The 4,609-nt window shown below is 38.3% G+C and overlaps 1 long non-coding RNA gene across 1 annotated transcript; it reads right to left on the reverse strand.

The window, feature by feature from the left end:
* Positions 1-3,258: 3,258 nt before the first annotated feature.
* LOC147644455 (uncharacterized) lies at positions 3,259-4,383 on the reverse strand. The gene is made up of 2 exons (XR_015270477.1): positions 3,616-4,383; positions 3,259-3,455 (listed from the first exon to the last, which is right to left on the reverse strand). It is a non-coding gene; the product is annotated as an uncharacterized LOC147644455 (long non-coding RNA).
* Positions 4,384-4,609: the final 226 nt, after the last annotated feature.

Consider the following 4,609-nt stretch of genomic DNA (forward strand, 5'->3'; position numbering starts at 1 on the left):
GGCCATCGCTATATACTCGTACTTAGCCATAAACTTTGGTTGCTTGCAGTTAAATTACCACACATGCCACGCCCACCGATACGTGTGTGTGCATACACACATTATACACATATATATATATATATGTTCCTATATATATTTATATATCTATGTGTGTGGGCCGCCAATTAAAAGCGGCATTAGAGCAGCGAGAAAATGGCCAAGAAGATCTGCCGAAAATTTTCAGTGGGAAGGAGGAGAGAAAGGGGAAAATCTTTCCAATGAACGGGGTAAAGCCGTGTTGTGTGTGTGTGTGTGTGTTTTAGGGGCATATGTGAAAATCTTCTAACCATAAATTGCCAAGAACCGAGAACTTGAGAACACAGCACGAATAAAGTTCCCAAAAAGCCACAAGAGCAGGGAGCAGTTAAGGGGGGAACTGGAGCCAGGAGCCAGGAGCCAGGAACCAGGAGCAGCCTGCATATTCTCCCTAATGAATGCGTACAGAAATGGAGGTCTTAAACTAGTATTTGAACACCCCATCACCCACCCCCCCACACCCAACACCCACATACATATATTCCCGCACAACACAATGCGTCCAATCGAAGGCTCAGAGTTCACAGCCTTACGCCCCCAAATTAAGGATGTATTTTGGGTATAAAACGAAGCTATAGAATATATATTTATTATGTAATTTATTATAGTGATAACTAATTTTGGAGATGGGTTACTTTTAGTGTATTTTTAACACTATAACACACACAATAAGCAGTTTGATTATAATTTATTAACAATAATAAACATACTCTTTCAATTTTTCCATCACAATACCAATTAACAAAAAATTTGTTGCCTACTTTTTATATTTATTTGCCAGCTGGGTAATAATTTAAAAATATATATTTCCAGACAGAAAAAAAACATTAATTTGGGTAGCTGACGTTCTTTTACCACTTAAATTTGCAATTGAATTATAGTATCGAATCGGAAATCGATCATAACAAAGCTTTAACTATTCAATATTTATTAATATTTTTACATGACAATTTTTTCGACAAATTCAAGTTTAAAATACTCATAACTCATAACCGAAAAAGCATCAATTTTAATTTGGAAAGCTGTCCTATGTTAGTTTTTATGAGGTTAATCTGTATACTTAATTTACAATGTTAAAAAATGCAAATTTTTTCCATTTTTTTTTTTTTGACAATTTTAACCCCTTATAAAATATTTAAATTTTTGAAAAAAAAATTTTTTCCGGACATAGCTACATTGATTCGGCTGTTGATGCTGATCAAGGATATATATAATTTATAGGGTCGGAAATGATTCCTTCACAGAGTAAAAAGCTTCTGACTAAACTGTCAATATCAATTTTTAAGGCGATATTGACCTATATTTTTATTTAAAAATTTTTCCTGTACATTAAAGTTTAAAAAAACTCATAACTAAGTCAAAAAATCATTAATTTAAATTCGGAAAGCTGTTCTGTTTTAGTTTTTAAGAGGTTAACAAATCTGCATACTCAAATAACTCCTTAACAGAGTTACAAGCTTCTGAATACAAGTGTTTAAATATAAGGCTTAAAGTTGATAATTATATAAATTGCGTCTCATTAAGTTTCCCTAGTAAGGAGTTTTCAATATGCCAAGGAAAAAAAGGTAAACAAACGCAGCAGCTTTGTAAATGTCAAAACTGGCAATTAAAAGAGCGGATCGTACTCTTTGAATGGCCCTCCCGCTCTTACTTTTAAGAGCGAGAGCAAGCAACGTCAGTAACGGCACCTTATACGAAATAAATTCAAGGGCAAGAGGAGAACCAAATGCGCGCTCGAGCTCGGAAGTAGAGGGATAAGAAAGAACAAAAAATGTTTTGGTTCACTCACCCGCTTACACTGTTATGCAGATCTCAACGGCGAAATAAAGTTATTTGGCGAAAACTCCAAACAAAATAAATAATAATAAAAATGTTCTAATTTATTGAATTCACATATCACCCGCTTCTTCCATATTCTACTTCTTTATATTTTCATTTTTATATTTATTACAGCAACACTTTTTTCCGAGTGTAGCGAACCGATTCAGCAGAAAGAGGAGAAAATGCATATTGCGGTACACTGTTGATGCAGATCTCAACGGCGAAATAAAATTATTTGGCGAAAACACTCAAAAAAATAAATACAAAATAATAATATGATAAACCTTCTAAATTATTAAACGGCACACTCGCTTATCACAGCCACTTCTATATCTCTGGTTTATATTTTCATTTTTATATCTATGACAGCGAACATTCTTTTTAGTGTAGCGAACCGATTGAGCGGCGAGAGAAGAGAATGCAAATTGCGGTACACTGTTGATGCAGATCTCAACGGCGAAAAAATATTATTTGGCGAAAACACTCAAAAAAATATTTACAAAATAATAAAATTATAAACCTTATAATTTATTAAAAGGCACACTCGCTTATCACCGCCACTTCTATAACTCTGCTTTATATTTTCATATTTATACCTATGACAGCGAAAATTTTTTTTTCTAGTGTAGCGAACCGATTGAGCGGGGAGAGTGTAGCGAACCGATTGAGCGGAGAGAGGAGAGAATGCAAATTGCGGTAAACTGTTGATGCAGATCTCAACGGCGAAACAGAATTATTTGGCGAAAACACTTAAAAAAATATATACATAATAATAAAATAAAATTAATTCTAATTTATTAAAGGGCACACTCGCATATCACGGCTTATTCCATATCTCTAATTTATATTTTCATTTTTATAATTAATAGAGCGACACTTTTTTTCCGAGTGTAGCGAACCGATTAAGCGGAGAGTGTAGCGAAACGATTGAGAGGAGAGAGGAGAGAATGCAAATTGCGGTACACTGTTCTGCAGATCTCAACGGCGTAATAAAATTATTTGGCGAATACACTGAAAAAATATATATACATAATAATAAAAAAATAAATCCTCTAATTCATTGAAGGGCACTCTCGCATATCACAGCTTCTTCCATATATCTTCCTTATATATTATTTTCAAAATTTTAAGAGCCATTATTTTTTCTGAGTGTAGCGAACCGATTGAGTGGAGAGAGGAGAGAATGCAAATTGCGGTACACTGTTAATGCAGATCTCAACGGCAAAAAAATACTATTTGGCGAAAACACTCAAAAAAATATATACAATATAATAAAATAATAAAATACTGACCTTCTAGTTTATTAAAGGGCACACTCGCATTGCATCGCTTCTTCCAGATCTCTCCTTTATATTTTCATTTTCATTATTACGAAAGCGAAATTTTTTTTACGAGTGTAGCGAACGGATTGAACGGCGAGAGGCGAGAATGAGAAATTGCGGTACTTTCTGACGCTTGGTTACACATTTCTGCATTTTTTCACTTGCAGGCAGCAAAACCTTAGCTTAGCAACAAGAAAACGCATTGATATTATTTGATATTCTTTCATTTTTTCACTTGCTTAGATAAAAAGAACAACAAAACTCAATAGCAGAAAGCCGCAGCGATATTTGCACTGTAAAAAAAATGAAAAAAATACACGGCAGCGGCCGGGCTTCGGCTTTCTGGCTGTTCTAGCCCTTTCCCCCACTTTCACTTTCACTGCGGGGGACTCACCGATTTTCCATACTTTGGCCCCGGCCACTGTTTTTACGGTTTAAAATTACCGCGTTTAACCGATCTTCGCGTTTTTTCTTTAGCCCGATTTTTTTACATCCACTTTGCCCGGCGCCGTTGAAGAAGTGATTTCCATCGGTCAGCGGGAGCGTAACTCCGCCGTATTGGAAGGAGACGATGTTAGGTGAGTAAGAGTGTGGGGACAATGCTTGAGAGAGACGAAGGTGGGTGAGAGAGGGGGCGGCGGCGTTAGAGTAGCCGAATTCCAACGGTCATCGGGAGAGTCGCTCGGCCGTAATGGAAGGAGGCGAAGTAAGGTGAATGAGAGTGGAGACGGAGGGCGAGAGCGAGATCCAGAACAGGGATAGAGTGAAGGAAAAAAATTCGCGCGCAAATGCAAAGAAAGGCGGGAAAAGGCGTAAAATAAATTAGTTTTGTTTCGCTCACGCATTTAGATTTGTTGCGGCTGCTGATCCCAGCGGCGGGTGGCGGGGTGTGAAAACACACAAATCGAACCTTCTAACTGTTGTTCACTTGTACATTCCTTTATATTCCCGCTAATTATGCCCATATATGGCGAAAAAAACGGAACAGCGGCCCGGCTTTGACTTTGGGGCTTTTCTTGCCTTTGCCCCCACTTCACCGACACTTTTCACTATTGGAGGATCACCGATTTCCCGAACTTTGGCCCCGGGCACCGTTTTTCCGGCGAAAATGTTCCGCGTTTCACTGATCTTAAAGAGGTTTCCATTTTTTGCATCCACTTCGTCCGGCGGTGTTGAAGAACTGAATTCCATCGGTCAGCGGGAGAGACGCTCCGCCGTATTGGAAGGAGCCGATGTGAGGAGAGTGAGAGTGGAGACGGATGCCGAGAGTGGAGACAATGCTTCGGAGAGACGTCGGTGGGTGAGAGGGGGGGGGGGGGCAATGGTCATCGGGTGAGTCGCTCGGGCGTAATAGACTGATGGCGTGGGAGGGGGTGGTGGGTGAGAGA

Source organism: Drosophila serrata, unplaced genomic scaffold, assembly GCF_035046125.1.
Source record: "Drosophila serrata isolate PLE 108 unplaced genomic scaffold, ASM3504612v1 contig_176, whole genome shotgun sequence".
NCBI lineage: Eukaryota > Metazoa > Arthropoda > Insecta > Diptera > Drosophilidae > Drosophila > Drosophila serrata.